The following is a 27,968-nucleotide window of genomic DNA, read 5'->3' on the forward strand; positions in this document are numbered from 1 at the left end:
TGGAAACTAAGACTTTTTCAGCTCTCAGTCCAATGTCTTTAACTTGTGCTCCATGAACCATGACAGGATCCAAGAGCCATAGCTGAGATACAGAGGTTTTCAAAATATTATTAAGGATTTACCATTTTTCTCAATCTCACTTCTAACAGCAATCTATTCCTGCTGATAAAACTACTGTAAATTTTTATAACTGTTGCTTTTATTTCTCACTTGAGTAATAAATATTTCCCAGCACTAATCAAATGATCATTTTTGTGTTTCTCCCACCTATGCCCTTAAAATTATTATAAATAAAATAAAATATAATAAGATGACAGGGAACACTTAAATGAGCTCAGTGTTTTTCATTTTCTTATGTACATTCTTTGAAAGAGAGATTAACAGGAAGTAAAGCATGGAAGACTGTAAGGCAGTGTGCATGGAGAATACAGTACGTGGTTCTGTTTGTATAGTAGAGAGTCATGGTCCCAGTGCCCATTAACTGGGAATTTAATGTCTAGACTCTTGAGCTTGGAGGCTCAAAGAAGGAATTCAAGAGGCCCCTTTGCAGGAGACCTGCGGTGCTCAGAGATGTCCATGTGTGAAAAATTACACCAGCAAAAACTCCCTTTTCTCACATAAACAAGACCAGGAGGAGAAAAGATGGGAAATCTAGGAGGGAGTGGAGGCATTCTGCACTGCCTAGCTTTACAGTACCTTATTTATTATTAAAATGACAACATATATTTTATAGGCAACTTTTATTGCAGTAATTAACTCATTAACAACCTCTAGAGAGAAGCCAGACTCATCTGCAGGTTGGTATGCAGAATTTTAATGACCTAGATAAGAGAATGGAGAAGGTAATGGCACCCAACTCCAGTACTCTTGCCTGGGAAATCCCATGGATGGAGGAGCCTGGTGGGCTACAGTCCATGGGGTCGCAAGAAGTCGGACACGACTGAGCGACTTCACTTTCACTTTTCACTTTCCTGCACTGGAGAAGGAAATGGCAACCCATTCCAGTATGCTTGCCTGGAGAATCCCAGGGATGGGAGCCTGGTGGGCCGTTGTCTATGGGGTCACACAGAGTCGGACACGACTGACGTGACAGCAGCAGCAGCAGCAGCAGATAAGAGAAAATCAGTGTGCCAGATTCTGGAAAAGTCCAGGACTCTATAAACAACTCTGATCTATTCACTGTATCATCTCATAGAGAAGTGTGAATTGCAGATTAAAATAGAGGATAATTCCTCACTACATATACAGCCAATAGGTATGGCTAATTTAAACAATCAATGTTTCTGGTATTAAAAAGAAACAAAACAAGCAAACAAACAAACACTCAGACTTGATTCTCTCCCCCTACCTCTTCTGAGCTAGAATAGAAACTAGTTTATTGAAGAGTCCACATCCGCCAAGCTGGCTGGGCTTTGTGACTGGGGAGAGTAAGGTAAGGCAAAGGAAATGTAAAGTGTGGGACAGGAAGGAATTTAGAGGACAGGTCAGCCTCCAAGGCACTAACTATTTAACTGGCAACACTGACATGATCCTATGATATTTTGAATGGCATCCAATGTGGTACCCTGGCCTCCAATGTCTGGAGTTTGGATGTCCTTGTTCTCCATGGATGCCAAGATTGCAGTACGAATGGAGGTGGCATAGAAATGGAGCTTGAGGTAATCCAGCCTAATGCAATGTGCCAGCAGCGTGGCAGTAGAGTTAGCCACATTACCGGCTATAGTCTTGCCCGACTGCCTCGCAGCTGTTTCAGACACTGCATATATGTGCCCATAGCTGGCAGCAGGCACAAGGCCTGCTCCCCCAACCAACCCTGTGCAGACATTATTGACAATGTTGCCGTAGAGACTGGACATCACCATGACATCAAACTGCTGGGGCCCGGATACCAGCTGCATGGGGGTGTTACCCACAATCATGCCCTCAAAGAAGAGCTGGGGATAGTGGGATGCCACCTCCCTACAGCACTGGATGAAGAGACAATCTCCCAGTCTCATGATGTTGGCCTTGTACGTGGCTGTCACTTTCTTGCACCCCATCCGATGAGCCAGCTGGAAAGCATATTCAGCAAGGCGCAAACACTTGGCCTTAGTAACGGTCCTTAGGCTTTCTACCACTCTGTTCATGCTCTCATCCTCCAGGTTGCTGTATTCACCCTCTGTGTTGTCCCGAACAACTAAGATGTCTATGTTCTTGTGTCTGGTTTCCACCCGTGGCTGACTCTCAAACTGGACGACATTGGCACAGAGATCCTGCGAAACACACTGTGTCGGGATTTGTGAGATGGTGGCAGGCTGTGGTCAGTTTCAAAGCTGCTCTTCAAGGCCGTGTGGTTTCAACGGATTGCCACGATGGCACTGTAAACATCGTCACTAGAGGTGGAGTAATCTTCACTTCCTCAAAGTCCACGGCACACATGCGTGTCCGAACACATTCTTGACATGCAGTTCAAGCCCGATGCCGTGCCCAGGAATCATAGTCACGGAGTGCCATCCGCCATACATGGCTGCTGGGAGAGCGCTGTGTTTAAAAGAGAAGCTCCTCAGTGAGGTCTCATTGCCAAGGAAAATCTCCCAAGAATGGCCTAGAATAGCTGGTGGGAACATGGCCTTCACAGAGTGCCTGACAGATATCAGCATCTTAGTGCCATGATCTTTAAATGGAGATTTAGTTTAATTTATGTAAAAACATGCGTTTTTCCTCTTGCTTTGAATTGGATTCTTTTGGTAGAATTCTAGACCCAAAATTCTTGCTTAGGTCACAGTTTTCTCCTTTGTATTCTATTTTTGATAGACATTTTACTGCAGCGAGAAAGCGAGAGTACTGGTTACAAGGAGATGTGACATGTTATAGAGTAGAAAATATAGCTTGGAGTTGGATAATTCATTAGGCACATCCAATGTATCTGTGTGATACACTTAAAAATAGACTTGATATTTTATAACACTTTTAGGTTATAAAAGTGTTCAGAAAAACTGAATGGCAGATACACAGATTTCCGATGTGAAGATTTCCTATGCAAAGATTTCCTATACCTATGGCTGATTCATGTTGAGGTTTGACAGAACAAAATTCCATAAAGCAATTATCCTTCGATTAAAAAAATAAGTAAAATTTTAAAAAAAGATCTTACATATGTGTTACAACTGATGAACCTACACTGACACATCGCTATCACCTAAAATCCATTGTTTAAGTTAGGGTTCACTCTTCATGTTGTACATTCTGAATTTAGACAAAGGTATGGCGTGTATCATCATTGTAGGCTTATATATACACAATTTCAATGCCCTAAAAATTCTGTATTGCTCCTTCATCTCTCCTTCTCCACAAACACTGGTAACCGCCAATCTTTTTCCAGTCTCCATGGTTTTACACTTCCCAGAATGCCATATAATCAGAATCATATGGTATGCAGCCTTTTCAGACTGGCTTCTTTGACTAAGGAAAATGCATTGTTTCCTCCATGTTTTTTCATGGTTCTATAATGGATTTTTTTGCATTGAAAATGCCATTGTCTAGATGTACCACAGTTTATTCATCTACTGAAGCATATTTTGGTTGTTCCCAACTTTTCTCAAGTAGGACAAAGCTACTATAAACATCCATTGAGAAATATCAATAACCTCAAATATGCAGATGACACCACCCTCTTATGGCAGAAAGTGAAGAGGAACTAAATGTGTGAATTTTTTGGACATAAGTTTTCAGCTCATTTGGGTGAATAACAAGGAGCTGAACTGCTGAATCCTATGGTAAAAGTATAATCAGTTTTGTCAGAAACTGCTAAACTGTCTTTCAAATGAGTGTACCATTTTGCATTCCCACAAGCAATGAGAATACCAGTTGTTTCACATCATTGCCAGCATTTGGTGTTCGAGATTTTGGCCATTCTAGAGGAACCAGAGATCAAATTGCCAACATCTGCTGGATCATTGAAAAAGCAAGAGAGTTCCAGAAAAACATCTATTTCTGCTTTATTGACTATGCCAAAGCCTTTGACTGTGTGGATCACAATAAACTGTGGAAAATTCTGAAAGAGATGGGAATACCAGACCATCCGATCTGCCTCTTGAGAAACCTGTATGCAGGTCAGGAAGCAACAGTTAGAACTGGACATGGAACAACAGACTGGTTCCAAATAGGAAAAGGAGTACGTCAAGGCTGTATACTGTCACCCTGCTTATTTAACTTATATGAAGAGTACATCATGAGAAATGCTCGGCTGGAAGAAGCACAAGCTGGAATCAAGATTGCCAGGAGAAATATCAATAACCTCAGATATGCAGATGATACCACCCTTATGGCAGAAAGTGAAGAAGAACTAAAAAGCTTCTTGATGAAAGTGAAAGAGGAGAGTGAAAAAAGTTGGCTTAAAGCTCAAGATTCAGAAAATGAAGATCATGGCATCTGGTCCCATAGATGGGCAAACAGTGGAAACAGTGTCAGACTTTATTTTGGGGGGCTCCAAAATCACTGCAGATGGTGACTGCAGCCATGAAATTAAAAGACGCTTACTCCTTGGAAGGAAAGTTATGACCAAACCTAGAGAGCATATTGAAAAGCAGAGACATGACTTTGCCAACAAAGGTCCGTCTAGTCAAGGCTATGGTTTTTCCTGTGGTCATGTATGGATGTGAGAGTTGGACTGTGAAGAAAGCTGAGCGCCGAAGAATTGATGCTTTTGAACTGTGATGTTGGAAAAGATTCTTGAGAGTCCCTTGGACTGCAAGGAGATCCAACCAGTCCATTCTGAAGGAGATCAGCCCTGGGATTTCTTTGGAAGGACTGATGCTAAAGCTGAAACTCCAGTACTTTGGCCACCTCATGCGAAGAGTTGACTCATTGGGAAAGACTCTGATGCTGGGAGGGATTGGGGGCAGGAGGAGAAGGGGACGACAGAGGATGAGATGGCTGGATGGCATTACTGACTCAATGGACGTGAGTCTGAGTGAACTCTGGGAGTTGGTGATGGACAGGGAGGCCTGGCGTGCTGCGATTCATGGGGTCGCAGAGAGTCGGACACGACTGAGCGACTGAACTGAACTGAACTGAGACTTTCCCTAGCATTTTGTAGTATTACATTTTATGTAGAAAGCTATGATCCATTCTATGTTAATTTTTTGTCAAAGGTTTGAAGCCTGTGTCTAGATTAATTTGTTGCATATATAATGTCCAATTGTTTCAGCACCACTTGTTGAAAAGACTACCCATCATGCTGCATTTGCTCCTTTTCCAAAGATCAGTTAAATATTCATATGGGTCAGTTTCTGGGCTCTCTATTATCTTCCACTGACTTATTCATCCGTCCTTCTGCCAATACCACAGTGTTATGACTGGTGCAGCTTCATAGGAAGTCTTGAAGTCGAGGGCTGCCAGTCCTCCAGCTTTGTTCTTCTTCAATAGTGCGCTGGCTGTTCTGGGTCTGCACTTTAAATACAAGCTTTGGAATCAGTTTGTCAATATTTATAAAATAACTTCCTGGTATTTTAATTAAGTTTGCATTGAATCTATATTTGATATCTTGAAAACTTAACAATATTGCCTATCCATGAATATGGAATGTTTCTCAATTTATTAGTACTTCTTTGATTCCATTCATCAGAGTTTCATAGTTTTCCTCATACAGGTTTTATATATATACATTGTTAGGTTTATACCAACATATTTCATTTCTGGAAATGCTAAAGTAAATGATATTGTAGTTTTAGTGAAAACTGGTGTATAAGAAAACAAATGACTTTGGTATATTAACCCAGTAACCTGCAATCTTTCTAATCACTTATGAGTTCCAGGAGTTTTTTGGGTTTTGTTTTTTTTCATTTATTCTTTCAGGGTTTCTTGATGAGCTTGTCATCTGAAAACAAAGACAGTTTTATTTTTTCTTTTTCAATCTATATTTTTTAATCTCCTTTTCTTGTCCTAATATATTAGCTAGAAACTCCAGGATAATATTTAAAAGGAGTAGTAAAAGAAGACATCCTTGCCTTGGACTTGATCTTAGTGGGAAAACTCTATTTCTCATTACAAACTATGGTATTAGTTGTAGATTATTTGTAAGTATTCTTTATCACAGGACTTCCCAGTGGCTCAGTGATAAAGAATCTGCCTGCAATGCAAAAGACACAAGTTCAATCCCTGGGTTGGGAAGTTGCCCTGGAGAAGTAAATGGCAATCCACTCCAGTATTCTTGCCTGGGAAATCCCATGGAGAGGGGAGCCTGGCAGGCTGCAGTCCATAAGGTCCCAAGAGTTAGACACGACTTAGCGACTAAACTACAGCAACATTCTTTATCAAGTTGATGCCGTTTTCCTCTACTAATTTACTGACAGCTTTTTATAATGAATGGGTGTTGAGTTTTGTCAAATGGTTTTCTACATCTATTGATAGGATCATTTTTATTTTTCAGCCTGTTGAAGTGATGAATTACATTAAGTAATTTTTTGAATGTTGAAACAACCCTGCATATCTGGGATAAATATCACTTGATTGTGGTGTGTAATTTTTTTTTACACATTGCTGAATTCAATTTGTTAGTATTTTGTTGAGAATTTTTGCATCTATGATCATGATAGATATAGGTTTGCAGCTTTCCTTTCTTGTAGTATCTTTGTCTGGCTTTGTAATCAGGGTAATGCTGGCCTCATAGAATGAGTTATAAAATATTCCTTTTGCTTCTATCCTCTGAAAGATATTGTAGGAAACTGGTATCATTTCTTCCTTAAACATTTGGTGAAATTCATTAGTTAATGCATCTGGGCCTGGAAATTTCTGTTTTGGAAGGTTATTAATTTGTTGAGTCAATTTTAAATCTACATATAGGTGTATCAGATTGTCTGTTTCTTCCTGTGCAAGTTTGACAACATGGGTCTTTCAAGGAATTACTATCTTTCATTTAGGTTATAAAAAATTTGTGAGAAAAAAAGTTGTTAATAGTATTCTTTTATTATCATTTTAATGTCAAAAGTATCTGTAGTAAGATATCCAGTCTTTTCTGAAAGTAGTAATTTGTGTCCTTTTTTTTTTCCTTAATTATCTTGACACTTCTCAATTTCACTGATCTTTTCAGAGAATTACTTTTTTATTTTGTTGAATTTATATATTAATTTTTTTCTTTTCAATTTCTTGGGTTTCTGCTCAAATTCTTAATATTGTTTTTTTCCTCTGCTTACTTTAGATTTAATTTTCTCTTCTTTTTCTAGGTTCCAAAGGTAGAAATTGGGCTTCCTGGTGGCTCAGCAGTAAAGAATCCACTTGCAATGCAGGAGACATGGTTTCAATCTCTGGGTCGGGAAGATCCCCTGGAGAAGGAAATGGCAACGCACTCCAGTATTCTTGCCTGGGAAATCCCATGGACAGAGGAGTCTGGCAGGCTCCAGTCCACAGGATTGCAAACAGTGGGACACAACTTAGTGACTAAACAACAAAGGTGGAAGTTGGATTAGTGATTCTAAATGTTTCTTCCTTTCCACTATATGCATTCATTAATATGTATTTCCCCAGAACCACTGCTTTCACCAATCTCACAAATTTTCTTAAGTTGTGTTTTCATTTTCATCTTGCTCAAAATTATAAAAAAAAAAAAAAAAATTGAGGCTTCGACTTTGACCCTTATGTTACTTAGAACTGTGTCGTTTAATCTCATTTATCTGGGAATTTAATCTCTTCCTATTATTGGTTTTTACTTATACTGTGGTCTGAGTACATACATTGTATGATTTCAGTTTTTTTGGATTAGTTAAGGTGTGTTCTATGGTCCAAAATGTGGTCTGTCTTGGTGAATGTTCCATGAGAACTTCAGAAGAATGTGTATTCTGCTGTTGTTGGATGAAAGAGTCTATAGATGTTAATTATACCCAGTTGGTGATGGTGTTGTTGAGTTAACCACATCTTTACTGATTTTATGATGGCTAGAGTTTATCCCTTTTATTCTTGTTAACTTTATAAGAAACTACTGAACACTTTTCTAAAACGGTTGTACTATTTTATATCCCCACCAGTGTAAGAGAATTACAGCTTTACAACTTCACCAACACTTGGTATTATTGTACTTTTAATTTTAGTTATTCTAATAGGTTTTGGTAGTGTCTCACTATGTTTTTTGTTTGTGTTTTCCTTCTATGATACAGCTTGTCCTTTAATATATTCTTCCAGATCAGAGCTACAAGCATTAATATTTGATATTTCTATAAATCAACCACTCAACCCTGGAAGGCAGGGAAACTCTTAGCTTCCCAAAACTGTACCATTTATGCAATTTAATTGAAAATTACACATATCTTTAATTGTAAACCAGTTACAATCCCATTCTCATTTAATTTTCAGGCATCAGCACCCCTGATGCAGATTAGTATTTGTTTGGGGAAGTAGGTGACTCAATTATGAAGACTTCCAAAAAACTGTTAAAAGTCAAGAAGATGAGAGATGTAGACTTAATAATGGCTACTACTACAGACTGCCTGCCACATCTAAGGTACTGTGCTGAATAATTTCATACATCATTATAAATCACCAACGTAAGCATTACAGTTCCCATTTTATGGATGAAGAAACTGGCTAACATAGATTGTACAAATTCACCTATTATGAAAGAACAGAGAATGGCAACAGGAGATGTGAATATTTTTAGGTGTCCAAGAGAGGCCAGAGCTTCTCAGACTTGATCAGCCTAGGATCTCATTGAAATTTACATTTTAATTCAGTGTGTGTATTCTGGATTCCACTGGCCCCTTATCATACTTTGAGCAGCAAGGATCTGCATTTACATCCTCACAAGGTCTGGACAAGTCCAGGTCAGTATGTGGTGTGCTTAGAGGTTGCCAGGAATAAAGGAAAGAAGCAATACTGCTCCTTTCTAAAAACTGATATTAAATGGCAATAGAGGAGGAGCCATCTAGATACCTGTTTGTCACTTACTATGGCACATAAGATGGATAATAGCTGTCCACCACCAGTGTCTTAGGCTAAAGCAGAGGATAATACTAGGAGAAAACACTGGCAGAAAAATAACTCAGACCCAACTACACAATTTTTTTTCTACCAGTGGGCCACCCTTATTATATAAGTATACACCCCAATCCTCGTCTCATCCCTGGAAAGGACATAAATCTTTTAAAAGTATGGATAAAGAAGGAAGCCAGCCTTGTGACTAGGAGTATAAACTGGATAGTAGTTGAAATTTTAATGGCCAGATTAACCTACAAACATCCCCAGACATTAGAGAAAGCTCTTAGCCTCAGTGGGACAAAATTATAATATATTCTGTGCGGGTATAAAAATAATAAGAGTCCCATGGTTTCACATACTGAGTGCTAAGAGTTCAACTAAGGCTATTGTTAAGTGTGATGCTGAGATAGTAAAAAGGTTTGGGGTGGGGGGAATAATACAATTTACATTTAAAAATGATACCAAATTGGAAGCAATTTGGAGAATAATTAGTAAGGTGACTAGCCTGGTGGCAGGAAGGCCAATTAACAGGTTATGGCAGTGGTTCTCAAAGTGATCCCCAACACAGATGCATCAGGGCCACCCTGACCAGGTAAGGAATGTAATCTCTTAGAACTATCCCTCGAAATACTGAATCTGAAGTCTGTAGTAGGGAATGCAACAATTTTTATTTTAATGCTTCTGATGCATGCTGAAACTTGAGAACCACTGGGCTATGAAATAGTCATAGTATAAAGCGAAGAGCAGTTGTACTAAGATGATGGCACTGAGGAAGGATAGAAATGCTCTCAGAGATATTTAGAAGATAAACAGGACTAGGCTATCAACCTTGGAGACCTGGAATCTTATTCTTAATGTTCTAAATGAAGTGGGTGAATGATAATATAATCAGTGAAAATGCACAACACTGAATAAAGAGCAGTTGGGTTGGGCGAATAAGATAGAAAATGAGTTCAGTTTCAGACATGCCATGTTTGGGGACCTGTAAGACATCCACATGCCCAGTGGGGGGCTTAATAAATGACTCTGCAGTTCCAGACAAAGGATTGTGGGTAATGGCAGAAATTCAGGAGTCATCAACTTGTGGGACAGAGTTCACTACACAGAAGTATACAAAAGAGCCTCAAGCAGAGGTTTTCAACTTTGCTTCTGCCGTGACAGATGATGAATGGCATTCATGAGACATATTCCCAGGCGTATACTCAGATTGTAATGAAAAGCAAATACACATGCATATGAACAAAGCAGCTGGCCAAATAAAGCACAGAATTCTCAAACTGTTTTTATAGCTCATATTTACAAAAGTATTTTACCTGAAAATGATTAGTAAATCGATTTACTGATCTCAAATATAACTTTATGGAGGGAAAAATATATATAGCTGATCTAATATAAAAATTACATAAAATTATTTTTTAAAGATACAATTCAATATTACCTCTACAGGTAATATTTTAAAAAGTAAGCATGTACTAATAAAAATAATCCATATTTCATAGTTTAAAAGTATAACAGATAATATTTATGCTTATTCATGATATTAGTATAAATAGTATGATTGCACACATCCTTTAGATAATCACATTGCCTTCGATTGGAAAACCGTAGCTAGAGCCTCCTCTATTCTGTTCTATGTGGATAAACACGCAGGCTTTCTTCATTTCTCTTCCTTATTCAAAATATGTTCAAGGGTAAAATCAAGGAATCAAATATAAGTATATATCCACAGATAACAAATTATAGTATTTCAAAATTGCTCTATCAATGCCACATCAATAACCACAGTTCCTGGATATTTTCAGCAAACATAAAATAGACTGAATTATGAGCGATTGACTTCCAGCTAACTCTGATTCCACCTTTCCCAACACAAAGAAGCACCCACCATTAAAATGCAAATGAGTGAATATGACATCCTTATAATGGTAACATTGAGGTGAATCCAATTACTTAAAAATGTAAATGATTCATAGGAGCTTATTGTTGCTGTTTAGTTGCTAAGTCCAGTCCAAGTCTTTGTGACCCCATGGACTGCAGCATGCCAAGCTTCCCTGTCCTTTACAACCTCCTGGAGTTTGTTCAAACTCAGGTCCATTGAGCTTATAACTCAATGCTTCTGAATAAGTGAGTGGTTTTGACATATGTCATGGCTGATTGTGACACTGTAATGTGTCATATATCACCAATGTCAAGAAGTACTAGACTAGAAAAATGATTGCAGACAAAACACAGAAGATTATGAAGAGAAAACTGAGGACCATCTATCTTTGAACCATGGGAGCAATAAAGAAATGATTTGGTGGCAGGAAGGGGAGAACAGAGAAAAAAAGATGTTAGGGAAGACAAGAGAAGTTTAACAGTCAAAGAATGAATCTTCATCAGTGTCAATATCCTTTGAGAGGTGAAGTATCCAGAGTCTAACCAGTTTCTCTCTGACATTAACCATTAATGATCAACACCTTTTTAAAAGTTATATTGCCCAAACTTCATTATAAATTTATGTCTACTAAACCAGAAATAATAGCAGAAGTATTTCTGTTAAAGATAATTTTATTGCTATTGCTCTATAGAGCTTCTTCCTAATGAAGGAGAAAAAAGCAAAGCATTGTTACCGTCTTTTAGATTTCACATAAGAGTGATATCATATGATATTTGTCTTTCTCTATCTGATTTATTTCACTCAGTATGACAATCTCTAGGTCCATATGTGTTGCTGCAAATGACATTATTTCATTCTTTTTGAAAAATAGACAACTAATAAGAACCTACTGTACAGCACAGGGAACTCTACTCAATATTCTGTAATGACCTATATGGAAAAAAAAAAAAAGAAGGGATATATGTATATGTATAACTGGTTCACTTTGCTGTACAACGGAAACTAACACCACATTGTGAACTAACTATATGGCAATAAAAACGTAAAAAAATTTTAAAAAATAAATAAAAAATAAATGTTACACTTAAAAAAAAAAAAAAGAAGTATGTTGGGGTCATTATCAGTCAGTCAGTCCAGTCGTTCAGTTGTGTCCAGCTCTTTGCAACCCCATGGAACTGCAGCACACCAGGCTTCCCTGTCTTCATCAACTCCAGGAGCTTGCTCAAACTCATATCTTTCAAGTCGGTGATGCCATCTAACCATCTTATCCTCTGCCACTCCTTTCTCCTTTTGACTTCAATCTTTCCCAGCATCAGGGTCTTTCCAATAAGTTAGTTCTTCTCATCTAATGGCCAAAGTATCAGAGCTTCAGCTTCAGTATCAGTTCTTTTTTTTTTAACTTTACAATATTGTATTGGTTTTGCCATATATCAACATGAATCTGCCACAGGTATACACGTGTTCCCCATCCTGAACCCTCCTCCCTCCTCCCTCCCCATACCATCCCTCTGGGTCGTCCCAGTGCGCCAGCCCCTAGCATCCAGTATTGTGCATTGGACCTGGACTGGCGATTCGTTTCATATATGATATTATACATGTTTCAATGCCATTCTCCCAAATCATCCCACCCTCTCTCTCTCCCACAGAGTTCAAAAGACTGTTCTATACATCAGTGACTCTTTTGCTGTCTCGTATACAGGGTTATTGTTACCATCTTTCTAAATTCCATATATATGCGTTAGTATACTGTATTGGTGTTTTTATTTCTGGCTTACTTCACTCTGTATAATAGGCTCCAGTTTCATCCACCTCATTAGAACTGATTCAAATGTATTCTTTTTAATGGCTGAGTAATAACTCCATTGTGTATATGTACCACTGCTTTCTTATCTATTCATCTGCTAATAGACATCTAGGTTGCTTCCATGTCCTGGCTATTATAAACAGTGATGCGATGAACATTGGGGTACATGTGTCTCTTTCAATTCTGGTTTCCTCAGTGTGTATGCCCAGCAGTGGGATTTCTGGGTCATAAGGCAGTTCTATTTCCAGTTTTTTAAGGAATCTTCACACTGTTCTCCATAGTGGCTGTACTAGTTTGCATTCCCACCAACAGTGTAAGAGGGTTCCCTTTTCTCCACACCCTCTCCAGCATTTATTGCTTGTAGACTTTTGGATCGCAGCCATTCTGACTGGTGTGAAATGGTACCTCATAGTGGTTTTAGAATATTCAGGACTGATTTCTTTTAGGATGGACTGCTTTGATCTCCTTGCAGTCCAAGAGACTCTCCAGAGTCTTCTCCAACACCACAGTTCAAAAGCATCAATTCTTCGACACTCAGCTTTCTTTATGGTCCAACTGTCACATCCATACATGACTGCTGGAAAAACCATAGCCTTGGCTACACAGAACTTTGTTGGCAGAGTAATGTCTCTGCTTTCTAATATTCTTTCTAGGTTAGGCAAAGCTTTTTTTCCAAGGGTTATTGACCATCACCATAATGCTGTATAGACTAGTGACTGTGAGCATGGGCCTCAGAGCCAAAACTGTCTGCCATGTACCATCTGTAATGTTCACAATTTTTCAATGACTTTTTTCTGAATTTATATTCCAGGGGGGCATAGACAGCAGAAAATACATGAATGATAAATGGATAGATACATAGATAAAAAAATATAGGAACAAGCAATGGATGCATAAATGGATCTTTTAATGTTAGAAGAAAGAAATGCTATGAAACAAATATGAAGTCTGTTACCTTCAAGGAGTTTACATTCTGGACAGAGTTAAATGGGGTGAATGGAGGTACACTAGGAACTGAAAGTTGATGCTAAATGATTCCTGAATGACCCAGCTGGGGCACAAAAGTGCACAAGGTGGATTGACAACATATATGGGCAGGGATCGCAAGTGAAAGTTCCTCAGTCACATCTGAAAGAAGGGCTAGCAGCAGCAAAGTACAGAGGCAAGAGAGGATTTCGGGGATGGAAGCCAAATTGAAAGGCCTGTAGGGTACACTAAGCATTGCCATTCAGCTGAAAGGAAAGGTTTATGGAGGAAAACAGGGACAAACAAATGGGGAAAGTAAATTGGGGTCAGAGGGTAGAAAACCTTGAATGGCAAGCCTAAGAAATTTATGATGCCCTGGAGGCAGGAGAGAAACATTCATGATTCTTGAAATAAAAAGTAAAAGGTTTTGAAAGATATCCCTTTAAAAAGGAAAACATGCACTTAAAAAGAGACAGTAAATTTTCAATGCACAAGACTGCTTTATAGCAAAGCTTTGCCTTAATGAAAGCAGAATTTTAAAATACATATCCACTCCCAACCCACCACCCCCCCGCACACTCTTTACGCAAACTCTTAATATCCATTTCATGTTTTCCTACAGACAACTGATTATGAATGTTGTTTCATCAGTAATTTTCTAAAAAGATCAATGCAGAGAGTCAATCTGTCGCATTTTCTCCAATGTACAATTAACACAATTTCTCACCTGTCATTCCATCACTATTTAATAACCACAGAAGAGCTGACAGATGCATAGTTATCAGAGAGGATGTAGATAGCCAGACTTAAAATAATCCAGAAGTGTCCTCCTAGTTTTCCAAAAGGGGATACACACTGTACAATATCAAATTGGCTACAGAAGCCCTCATTTGAAGAAGTGTTATACTTATTTATACTCAAAGAAGAGCTTTCCAGAGACAGAGTTCATTCAGTAAAGAAAAAAACAATCCCACCCTGAAGAAAGGATATTTAGGTGGGGTGGGGAGCCACACTATTATTTTTTATAGGGGGTTTGGCTTTGGAATGAAACAGTGATGTTTACAATCCACTAAAAAGACACTTAAACAGAACTTTAGCCTTTCTTGAAAAGAAGACAGGTGAAGACTAAAGTTTACAGGTAAATTGGAAACAGCCTTTATCTTCTCTTCTAAGTCAACTTTACAGCCATATGAACAACTCTATTAAATACTTTGCTATTACCTAGGGCCTTAACTATGCCACTCACTTCTCTCTGATAATTTGGGAAGACTGCTGTCTTCCATGAAATATTCACAAGTATGATCATTATATTTCTCTTCAATTGCTCTGCATTTCAGAGGTTTCTCTTTGAATCAGGATCCAGCAAGAGAATCACTCTGTGCTAATAATAACTGGATGCATGAGTCAACAAAGTCCTCTCTGTTATACCTATCTCAGTTTTTAGTTCAACACACACACACACACCCCACAACTGTTGACACAAGCTCAGGTAACCACACACTGTGGGTTTTCTTAAAAAGTCCCAGTTAGCCTGAAATCATAGTCCTTATAAAACATACTTCACTGTTAAACCAGCGTGATTCAGTGACCTAATTTTTGCAATAAGGTTATTATAATAACTGGGCTTCCCTTGTAGCTCAGATGGTAAAGAATCTGCCTGCAATATGAGAGACATGAGTTTGATCCCGGGGTCAGGAAGATCCCCCTGGAGAAAGAAATGGCAACTCACTGCAGGATTCTTGCCTGGAGAATTTCATGGACAGAGGAGTCTGGTGGGCTACAGTCCATGGGATAGCAAAGAGTTGAGTTGGATATGACTGAGTGACTAACACACACTATTAAAAATAACTACAGAACCTGAAACTTAGACAGGGCTTTCGGAAGCCAGCTGTTTAGCTAGCTGGTTTATCCCTCGTCAACACACAAAGTAGGTGTGATTATACAAATCTAAAAACCTCGAATGGATTTCCTCCAGCCTCCTCACCCCTAGCCTGCAAATGTTCTCCCTTCTCAAAATGGACAATGTCCTCTACCAGGCACCACATCCAAGGCTCTGTGTTAGGTAGCACTTTATCTCAATTTGAAAATTGCAACTGGAGGTAGGTGATTTATTTTCATTTTATAAATAAACATAGTTATATGCCAAGAAGATTAGCAACTCCTGTTAAATTAGCAGAAGATTTAAATACAAGCCGCTTCCCTCTAAGTATATGCCCTTTCTTCTGCCTCATGCAGTTTTTTTCCCTCCTGTGTTTTTGTTTGTTTGTTTGTTTGTTTTAATTTACAATATTGTATTGGTTTTGCCATACAGTGACATGAATCTGCCATGGGTGTACATGTGTTCCCCATCCTGAACACCCCTCCCACTTCCCTCCCCATCCCATCCCTCTGGGTCATCCCAGTGCACCAGCCCTGAGCACCCTGTATCTTGCATTGAATTGTATGTATGTGAAGCTTTCCCTCTCCCACTTCTATCCCTGGGAAGGGACAGAAGAGTGTCACACAAAAACAAAATCACCATTGCAGAGTTTCAGGCATCTAACAGATAAACTGATGATTGCACAAAATGGAAAATATCCACAATGAAATTTCCCAGAAAAAATAGTTAAATGCATGTACTGGCATCTGCTCTTTCCTGAAACCCCATTACATTTACATTTCAACTTTTACTTTTTGTTTTTAAATTATATATCTATACAGGCAATGAGAATGACAGAAGAGACAAGAAGACAATTTTGGAAACTGGAAAGCAGGTGAAGGAGTGATGATCGACTTTTCAGATCTGATAAAGCTGAATCTTAAACACTCAGGGAGAAAAGCCAAGAAACCATTTGTTTTGCACCACAGAACTCCAAAGCCTCGGGAATAGACAGCACCAAATACCCCTCAGAGTGGCAGAGAAGATGAATAAAGAGTCTTTTTAGGAAACAAACACCCAGATCATCTTCCATATTCTGTTCAGTTAAATGACTGCCCCCTGCCACCAACCTAGCAGAAGAAGGCACATTTATGCTCTACACTGGGGAACACTGCAAAACTGAATCCAAGTTTCACAATGAACTGAGGGGAAATAACTGCAAGTTTACACAGCAAACGGAGTGCTAAAAGATTGGCTTAGAGTCTATGGACAGGAGTTCTGGAGTAGTTTCTAAGGAAATCAACTAAAAATAAAATATGTAAAGATATTAACAATAGACTTTCTCCAGAGAATGCACTAGAATACCCTATACTGAATTCCATTGTCATCCATCACATGCTCATTTGCACAGAGCTTTCAATTTGTGTTTCATTATCCAGATGTTAATTATCAGTGCAGAGCTAGGTTCAAACATGTGGAAAAATCTTCTGACATGAAAGACAGAAGCCAAATCAAATTCATAGAAGCAATCAGGAGGATACAGGGATTCCATTAAGAGAAGAACATTTTAAATAATTTATCATAAATGTCTGAAGAGGAAAATGCACTGCATTCATAAAATAAAACCAATATTCTATTTTAAAAAGCATAGAAAGAGAAAAAGTAGTCTTGAAGTATAAAAAGGACTGCAGAAATAGAAAGCTCAGTATAAGGGTTGGAAGAAAAAGTGGAAGAAATCCTCATCTAAGATATTAGATGAAAATGACAAATAACAGGGAAACAGGAAAGTAAATAAGTTAGATAACCAGGAAGTTTTACATCCAAATAATAGAGACAGAAAAAAAGAAAAAGGAGACAAAAATGTTGGGGTGAGAGGATATGAAACAAATCACCAAAGACATGATTCAAGAATACTGGCAGGCTTAAAATCTATGAATATCTAGATTGAAAAGGACCACTGAGTGCCCAGTAAAGTGAAGGAAAATGACCTAATATCATCAGAAAATTTAAAAATGTCAATTACAGGTTAGGTAGGTAGGTTTAGTTGCAAAGTCCTGATTGACTCTTGGGATGCAATGAACTGTATGTAGGTCACCAGGCTCCTCTGTCCATGGGATTTCCTGGGCAAGAATACTGGAGTGGGTTGCCAATTCCTTCTCCAGGGAGAAGCCTAAACCATTAGAAAGACATTGGACTTCTCAAATTGCATACTGGAGCCTAGAAGACAACGTGAGAATGGCTTCAAAATTCTGAGAAAAGAAAATTATTTACAACCTAAAACACAATGCTTTTTTCAAATTATCAGTCAAGGATGAAGGCAAAATTATGTACCTAGACATATATCTTTTGCTTACTAAGCTCCAGCGAGTCATCTAAGCAATTTTAAGTATCCACACATTTAATAAACAATATTTTTCAGAGAAGGTCTCAAAATTTTTTCTCTCACATACCCTTTCTCATATAATTAATGGAGAATGCACTCCATTAAGCCAGAGCAGTAGACAAGAAAAATATATGCACAGTATTCAGGAACAGGGGCTACCACTCCAGGGAAAGGCAAAGGGGATCCCCAGAATCATGAGGAAGAGAGATTCCCAGGACATGAGCCAGGCAGTGAGCTTAGTGGTCACCCTACCTTTGGGAGAGATTAGTTCAAGAACATGAAAGAGTTAATGTCTTTGAAGGTATTTATAAAATGGACATGAACTTGGACAAACTCCAGGAGATGGTGAGGGTCAGGGAAGCCTGGTGTGCTGTAGTCCATGGGTTGCAAAGAGTTGGACATGACTTGACAACTGAATAACCACATACTATTGGTGAGAGTTTGGGAATAAATTATGATAAATCCACAGTAAACTAAGCAATAATATGAATAAAAGATTCATAAATAGATGATTACTGATGACAGGGGAACCAAGAACTGTGCAAGAGAGGAAACCAAGGATACCTGATAATAATTCATTTACCAATATCATGCTTCCCTGGTGGTTCAGCTGGTAAAGAATCCACTTGCAATATGGGATACCTGGGTTCAGTCCCTGGGTTGGGAAGATCCCCTGGAGAAGGGAACGGCTACCCCAACTCCAGTATTCTGGCCTAGAGAATTCCATGGACTGTGTAGTCCATGGGGTCGCAAAGAGTTGGACATGTCTGAGAGACTTTCACTTCACCAATATGAGCACACACTTATAACAACATAAATGCAGCATATTGACCTAAAAAAAAAAAGTGTGCTGAGTTGTGTGGAAAATAGCTAAATCGCCCTTATATGGTAAGGAAAAAAAAAAATTCCAAAGTTGGGGATATAAAGTAGTAAAGAAAAATGTTATTTAGAGATGTGACCAAAAACACCAAAAAAAGAATGTTAAAAAGTTTCAAAGTGATTGTTCTAGGGATGGGAGCTGGGAAACTTTTTCTAGGGGATAAATCTTTTTTATAAAGCCTTCTATATCTTCTTACCTCTTTAAACTACATGCATGTATAAATTTGCTAGACATACAAATTAATTTTTTAATGTGCATAAACAGATTTTTTCCTTTGAGGCATAAAAGCATTAAGGTTAAAAGTCAACAGACTGCTTGGTTTCTAATCCTGACTCTTTTGTTTACAACTATTTGACCTTGGGAAAACGGCTTAAAAATTTCTCTCCCTCAGTTTCCTCTCGTGCAAATGAGAATAAGATCTTCTTCAAAGGGTTCGGGGAGTAATAAATACATGCAATTTGAACAGTGCCTAGCTCAATGCATGTCTAAGATCATTATTATTTATATGAATGAAATATTTGAGGAGAATTTATATGGGTCTAAATAATAAAAGAATGAAACTAAAAAATGTCATTTCATTCTGATTCCAAATTGCATATATTGGCCCAATTATAATTGAAAAAATTCTAAGAACCAACAAACTAACACTCTAAACAGTAATGATTTATTAAGCAAACCTGTGATAACTGAATATAGTTGCTTAGTATGGTCATTTATTGTACATCTATCTGAGAAGGTTCTGTAATATATCTACTTAAAGAACACTTACAGCCCTCTACTTAATAATTTGAGAAATTTATAGAAAATATTAATATGTCTTATAGAGAAAAATGAATTAACTTCCATTTATAATTCTCTTATCAAAAAGAAATGATTTTAAAATCTGTCTTCATATTTTGTGAGCACTGACTAATTTTTTAATAATTTAAGGCCTACATGAGTTAAAATTCATTCCTCTAAGGTAGAACAAGAAAAGGGGAGGGGTTCCTCAATAACCATCAAGATAGAATATCATTTGCCCTATGTAGATGCAGACTCTCTCTGCTGCATATGTATTAGTCTGCTGGCTAAACCAGCTAGAGGACAGACAATTCTCCAGCGACTTAAAATACTTCTCTTGCTGAGCTACAGTTTGGTACAGCATGTCAAAGGATGAAAACATACATATGTAAGTGGTCAACTGAAGATGAATGTTCTATACAGTTTTTGTCCCAAACTGCCAGAGAATATGTTGCTATTGTTCAGTCACTCAGTTGTGTCCAACTTTTTGCAGCCCCATGGACTGTACCACACCAGGCTTCCCTGTCCTTCGCCATCTCCCAGAGTTTGCTCAAACTCATATCCATCAAATCGGTGATACCATCACACCATCTCATCCTCCGTCAGCCCCTTCTCCTGCCTTCAATCTTTCCCAGCATCAGGATCTTTTCTAAGGCTCTTTGTATCAGGTAGCCAAAGTATTGGAGCTTCAGCTTCAGCATCAGTCCTTCCAATGAATATTCAGGATTGATTTCCTTTAGGATGAACTGGTTGGATCTCCTTGCTGTTCAAGGGACTCTCAAGAGTTGTCTCCAATACCACAGTTCAAAAGCATCAATTCTTTGGCCCTCAGCCTTCTTTATCATCCAAGTCTCACATTTATATGTGACTACTGGAAAAATCATAGCTTTGACCAAATGCATATGCTATAAATGAAATAAACATATAGCATAAACATATAATATATAGCATATGTTAAAAATGAAATAAAGCAGTGTGTACCTGTCCATCCCAAACCTCCTAACTATCCTTTGGATAACCCATAAGGACCTATTGTATAACACAGCAAACTCTGCTCAATGTTATGCGGCAGCCTGGATGGGAGGGGAGTTTGGGGGAGAATGGATATATGGATATATGTATATGTATGGCTGAGTCCCTTTGCTGTCCACCTAAAACTATCACAACACTGTTAATCAGCTATACCCCAATATAAAATAAAAAGCTTTAAAAAAATTAAATACATCAGGATGCTCTAAGCTACTAATGAGTCAGATTTGAATATCTGTGGTACCAGCCACATCATCTTGGGTTCCTCTGGCTATTCAAAGGGTCATCTTATGAAGACATTCTCATGATAATAAGGCAGCTTCATGGACAGCAATCTTTCTCTTTCCTAAGGCAGCCTGCAATGCTGCTTGTCAAGTCTAATTACCCGCAGAAGAACAGAAACCTATCAGCTATCTAGTATCTTATTAACATGTCCCCAATGAGTTTATATGAAATGAATGCAGTAATAGCACACTGCTGCTGCTAAGTCGCTTCAGTCATGTCCAACTCTGTGTGACCCCATAGATGGCAGCCCATCAGGCTCCACCGTTCCTGGGATTCTCCAGGCAAGATAGCCCACTGGAAAAAATCTGCAAGACATAATCTAGGGTGCTCATCAGGGTCTGAGTGCCAGAAAGAATATTATGTGAAAAAACTAAGGAACTATTTTCAGGTGAATATATAATGTGCCAGGTGTGGTGAAATTAAATTCAGTCACAGGTAATAGTGTTAGGGCTTTCTCATATCTGTGGACTACTTGGGTCCCATTTGATAAAAACATTTTAGAAGGTTGTATGTCAGCTCTGAATCTACATAAAGTTTATAGAAATAAGTGAAGTGTCAGTTTGCACATATGGAAATTAAGAAGTGCATTTTACTTTCATTCATCTCATCTGGAGAAATCCTAGTTCCTCATTTATAGCTTCTAATGCAACCGTGGCACTTACTAGAGTGTATCAAGAAAAAAAAAGCTCACTGTGGAGTAACATTTGTGTATGTAATGTTCTGTACACTGATAGCAAGGAGGGTGTAAAATATGCAGAAGGGAAGGAGGAAGCATTGGGAGAAATAATGCAGACTGTGACTGATTCCTTCTGCCATTCCACGTCACTGGAGTATCTGCCATGAAATGAGAGAGTTTGAGTCAGGAGATGGGAACCTGTTATGGTGTGACTCAGACTCTGGTACACGCCTCTAATATCATTAGTATCTTACTGAATGTGACTTTAACGTTCAAATACACAGTATTCATTTTTGGTCGTCTTGGCTGGTGCTGCTGCTGCTGCTAAGTCGCTTCAGTTGTGTCCGACTCTGTGCGACCCCATGGACTGCAGCCTACCAGACTCCTCCGTCCATGGGATTTTCCAGGCAAGAGTACTGGAGTGGGTTGCCATTGCCTTCTCCATTGGCTGTCTTTATATGGCTTCAAATCATAATATGTTCACTGAGTGCTTAAATAAAAAAACTTCAGTCTCTTCTAACCATGCGGGGGCGGGGGGGGGGGAGGTTGTGTTAGACTCACCAGGTTCAACACCTGCTCCTCCTACCATCTTGTCTAGCTCAATAAAGAGCTAACTTTTCGTCTCACACCTAAAGCCTTGGAATCATCTCTCTTGACCCCCTGTTATCTCATACTCACTCCCAATCCATCAACAAGTTCTTTTGGTTCTAACTTTAAACAGTTGCCCCAATCCCCTCACACTTAAGACCTCCAGAGCTACAATTCTAGTCTATCACTATCTCTCAAATGAACTACAGAAATATCCTTCTAGCTGGCCTTCCTGCTTCCATTTTTTTTTTTTTTTTTTTTCCCTAGAGTCAAAAACTCTCACAGCAGCCAGAGTAATCCTTTACAAAAGATAAATCAAAGCATGCAACTACCCCACTGAGAACGACTCCACTGACTTCTCTGCATACATAGAATATAATCCAAAGCATGCCTTACCCAGCCTTGCAAGTCCCTAGGGATCTGACCTTACACCTGAATGCATCTGCTACCATCGTCCCTGAACACTTACTCCAGCCGCCCAGATCTACTTGCACTTCCTTCAGCATCTCCACCCTCAGGGAGTTCATGTTAGCTGTTCCCTCTGACTTAGCTACTCACTAGGTCAAATCTCTGCTCAGATACCACCCAATCAGAAAGGCCGTTTACATCAGAAAACAGCCTCCCTCCATCCTTCACTCTACAGCTTCTTTCCTACTTTATTTTCCTTCTTGGTATCTTTCACTAACTGAAAACATGTTATTCATTTGCACATGTGTAGAGTTTAATTCACCAACTGCAGGGACTTAATCTGTTTGGTTCCCTGCTAGACTCATGATATCTAGAACGAATCTTGGCACTCAATAAATATCTGTTGACTAAATGAACAGAGGAACTATGCTGAGTTGTACTTTATAGGAGATTTAAAGGAGTTGATGGTAAGTTTGATTGTATATAAATTGTATCTCTGAATTTATTGGCCACAAATGACTCTACTCTAAAGTGTATGATCAGGACAACTCTGTTCAAATTCAACTTAAATACAAATCTGCTAAGCAGGGTGAACTGCTTCATTGGCATTGGCTGGGTTCCCAAGAGCTAGGCCAGCTAAATCCTAGAAAAGAAATCATTTCTGAGAAAACAACAAAAAGACAAACCTATCTTTTAACTACAGTGGTCTAAAGAAACCCCCACCTGATGGTTTATTTTTTCTTTTCTCTGTAAAATACCACTGTGACCATGTCAGTCTTTTGCTCTATAGATATTAAAGTCCAAACTCCTCACTGGATCCTTCAAGACTTCCTGGATACTGGCCCAGCCTACCAGGACCCTTCCTGGAACTCTTTTCATCTTCTGTTTTCCACTAACCTTGTGACCCAGCAGCAACACATTACATTTTTCCCCCCAAATACCATGAACGATTGATTGTTCCTCCATGAATTTGCTCATGCGCTTCCTCTGCATGAAATGTCTACCGCTCATATTCATTTAGCTAACTCCTTCCTGTCCCTTGAAATTCAGATAAAAAGGAACAATGTCAGTAAAGCCTTCCCAGACTCACTACTACTCCCACTATGCTTCATAATAATACCTCTGTTAAAGGCCAAAAGACTTGTAAAGTTATCAAAAGTTTACCCATCACAGATTGCAGTGGCAGTACATGCTGTACTCACTTGTGTCTGACTCTTTGCAACCCCATGGACTGCAACTCCATAGATAGGCTCCTCTATCCATGGGATTATCCAAGCAAGAATACTAGAGTGGGTTGCCATTTCCTCCTCCATGGGATCTTCCCCACTCAGGGAGCTAACCCATGTCTCCTGTGGCTTCTGTATTGGCAAGTGGATTCTTTACCACTGAGTCACCTGGGAAACCCTCATCACAGATTATAACATCCTTAAATGAAGAGAGTTGAAACCTAAAGAAGGCTGAGCACTGAAGAATTGATGCTTTCAAGCTGTAATGTTGGAGAAGACTCTTGAGAGTCCTTTGGAATGCAAGGAGATCAAACCAGTCAATCCTAAATGAAATCAACCCTGAATATTCATTGGAAGAACTGATGCTGAAGCTCCAATACTTTAGTCACCTGATGCAAAGAGCTGACTCTTTGGAAAATACCTGATACTGGGAAAGATTGAAAGCAAGAGGAGAAGGGGACAACAGAAGCGAGATTGTTGCATGGCATCACCAACTCAATGGATATGAGTTTGAGCAAGCTCTGGGAGATGGTGAAGGACAGGGAAGCCTGGTGTGATACAATCCATGGGGTCGCAAAGAGTGGGACACAACTGAGCAACTGAACAACAAGGGAGGAGATGATACCTTATTCATCCTTTAACCTCTATAAGTCAAATGAGATGCAACATTTGGTATAGAACAGATGCTCAATAAATGTTCGTTTGCTATATTAATCATCTTTTCCCTGCTCAACAGGTACCATAAAAGAGGTTCACTGTCCAAAAATAGAGTTAATTAAGATTCAAATTTCTCTTATCTCAGGAATATTCTTTTCTTAGTCCCCTGCTTGCCAGCCTCCTTCTGATCCTGTGACTCTACATCTCTGAGTTCTCTATTTCCCAAGCTTATATCAAATTTTCACTTCTCTGAACACTCCCGTTGATCACAGTTATGGCTAACATTTCCTGAGCCTCTGACTCTGCCAGTGTTTCTCCAACTTTCTCATTTCATCTCTCCACAACCGCTGAGGGAACCAAATGGCTTCAAAGAGCATGACAGTGATGGTTAATCTTAGGTGTCAACCTGACTGCACCACAGGGTGACCAGATATTTGGTCAAATCTTATTCTGGTGTTTCTGGGAAGGTGTGTTAGATGAAATTAAGTTTTAAATCAGTATATGAGTAAAGCATATTGGCCACCATAATGAGGATGGACTGCATTCAGTCAGGTGAATGCATGAATAGAACAAAGGCTGACCCTTCTCCAAGTAGTAGAGAATTCTCCTGCCCAAATGCCTTCATACTGAAATGCTGATTCTTCCTGATTGATGGCCTTCAAACTGGTACATCAGCTTTTCCTGGTTCTATAGCAGCTTCCAGTCTTTGGACTCCAACTGGGACATTGGTTCCAGGACTCTGGACATGGCCAACCTCCACAATCATATGAGCTGATTCTTTATAATAATCTCTTTTACAATGTGTGTGTGTGTGTGTGTGTGTTTTCTATTGTTTCTGTTTCTCTGGAAAACAGTGAGTAAAGAACTTTACCAAGACCATATCTCCAACAAGCTGAAGAAAAAGAAATTCAACCGAGGTCTGTTTTCAGACTATGATTTAACAAATACCACCCAAAGGATAAGAGAGTAACAACTTTCATTTTATCCCTGACTCTGAGAAAAAATTTATCTTGGCTTTTAGATGAAATCTTGGTCTTGATCAAGCTCTAGGTATTAATCCAAACTCCAACGTGCTTCCACCTCTAATCACTGCTGGGGTCTGCTGTGGTTGGGCACTTGCAGGGGGAGAAAGGAACTGTGGTTCTTTCTCTTTCCCTACACAGCTGTTGCCTCTTTCCTCAGGTGCATAATTATTATTATTTTTTCCTGCCAAGATCAGGTTGGAGAAAAGAAACTAGGAGAAAAGGATGCATCTTAGTTAGTAGATGTCATCGTCACTTAGGGTAGCCCTCTCTGGCAGCAGATTACAGTTATAGACTCTGTTGTGGGTGCTCCCCTCCTGCCATTACATTGACCTTGACAATGACTCTCTTTCAGGTAGGCCACTGTAGGTTCAACTCTGTGTTTCTCTTTCAATTCACATACAGTCTCACTGTGTCATTGTCACCTCCTTGCAGCATTTTTGGCAAAACTTAAATGACTCCATGCAGCATACTGGCCATGAGGAAACATGCATGCCTCCTCAAAGGGCTATTCAGAGAGGGCTATTACTTCCCATCACAATGTTCCCCTTCACTTCAGCTCCAAAGCAGCTCTTCCAAGACTCTAGATTTCCCCAGATGGGACTCAGATTCCAGCTCACTGTGTCACCAAATGTCAGAAGCCACATTGGAGGCTCCCTAAGTAATCTAACAGAAGGGCTCCCAGGCTCCATAAGAGGAGAGGTACAGGCACATTTGGAGGTGAAGAGGCTTACACAACAGATTCATCCAGAAAAGGTCTCCTCAAACAATGCTAACCCCACTCCCTTGAACTTCTACATCCTTCAACTGGTGAGGTGTTAAAAAGTCATGATGCCGGCTCAAAAATAACTACTTGCAAGTGCCCACTTGGTGGCCTGGCATCTCAGTTTGAAATTCTGTATTGATTGTACCTTGGAGAACATGAAGAATCCTATTCTAACAGCTCTTTGCAGTGTACACCGTTGGTCCCTCCCCTGTAAGCAGCTATTTGCCGGAAACTGCCCTCAGCAGGAAGCCCCTTTCCTTGTCACTTTAGTAAAGTAACACTGTAAGTAACTTTTAAACCAGGCACCCCTGTGCTTTACTCATCTCCTGCTCCAGCAGGAAACTTTTCAAATCTTTTAATAACACAATACCTCGCCTAACTTATTGGTTCTACCCATAGATTAAAGAAGGAGAAACGAAAAATTAACAGATGAGCAGACCTCTTCCCTCGCTTCCCCTTCAGTAATCTCCAGAACAGACTGTGAACAGCATAGCATCTGGAGGAAGATCATGAGGAGTTGACAAGGCTGCACACAAGCTGTACAAACAGGAGGATGGCAGTGACTGACTCCCATCTCAGTGATTAACTGAGGTTACTTCCCTGTCTCACTTTAAAAGCTTTCATGGCTGAGCAGAATCTTCAGAGGTGGTTTTGTGGGGATGCTGAGTCCTCTATCTCCCCCGATGGCCAACATTCTGATTCAAAGCACCTTTATTTTCTACCATTTGTGAATATTGATTCTGTAAGTGGTGAGTAGCAGGACTTCCGGTTCATTTGGTAACATCCCCCACATTTTCTTCAGCCTTCTCTTTTCCTCACATACCTGTTCGTGTCCCCTTTCCAGCATCTGCACTGCTGAGCCTAAGGGGAAGCTGGAAGTAGACAAGTGATGGGAAATTCATTTTTCTCAGGAATGGCCATCCACCAATGACTCAGACCTTAGGGGAGAGAACTCTGGACCACAGTTCTCCAAAGCTCCCATAAGGATGGGGCTCCTGCTGCCCACATTGTAACTCACTTCCCAAGTGAGGCACCCAACACTGGCCATCTCTCCTTTCCTGTCTGCCTCTCCCATCCTCCTACCAGCGCTTCCTGGGCTTGCCTCCCAAATACAACCTAGCAGCTCAAATCTTTTCCTTGGGGCCTGCCTCTGGGGAAATGGAACTCAGATACTCTTAACTTTTAATCATTCTACTACATTGCCATTGTTTTGACACACCAGGTCCTTCCCTCCAAGACTGGCCACGGTCTACAGTGAGAGCCTTTAGGAAAGGGAGTCATTCGTGAAAGCAGTCCAATGCCCACTGCGATGACTTCAGGCTCCACAGCCTAACAAAATGAACACTTGTAGGTCACTAGCACTGTGACAGCATGCGTATGTCTGACCCCAGGGAGTCCGACTGAGACCTGCTACCTATTTCAGGCTAACCCAGCAGTCAAAGCATGATGATGGTTTTAAGCTACTTGTGACCTCCTGAGGCTAAAGTGAAGACTTACACTGCCTTTAAAATAAAATTAAACAACAACAGCGAAGCAATATCAGTAGATCCAACAGCAAATCTACCTTCCAGACCTTAACTGACAACCCAATGGCACTTGCTGCCTACCTAGCTTCACACCCAGATCAGCAGCAGTTCACTTCTGTTAACTACACAGTAGAGATATAAATCCACCCCCTGTAGCATCTGTGTGTCCAAGGAATCTTACCAACCCAGGGACTGAACCCAGGTCTCCCGTATTGCAGGGGATTCTTTACCAGCTGAGTCACCAGGGAAGCCCCATCTGTGTGTTCAAGTCACACCAATCTGTACATCT

At 39.5% G+C, this 27,968-nt stretch overlaps 1 protein-coding gene and 1 pseudogene across 2 annotated transcripts in view; both read right to left on the reverse strand.

The window, feature by feature from the left end:
- NELL1 (neural EGFL like 1) overlaps positions 1–27,968 on the reverse strand; it is a 1,049,219-nt gene that overhangs the window by 342,198 nt on the left and 679,053 nt on the right. The gene's annotated exons all lie outside the window — the stretch shown is intronic.
- On the reverse strand, positions 1,500–2,639 carry LOC102280885 (isocitrate dehydrogenase [NAD] subunit gamma, mitochondrial-like; annotated as a pseudogene).

The sequence above is a fragment of the Bos mutus genome, chromosome 29 (genome assembly GCF_027580195.1).
Source record: "Bos mutus isolate GX-2022 chromosome 29, NWIPB_WYAK_1.1, whole genome shotgun sequence".
In the NCBI taxonomy this organism is placed as follows: Eukaryota; Metazoa; Chordata; class Mammalia; order Artiodactyla; family Bovidae; genus Bos; species Bos mutus.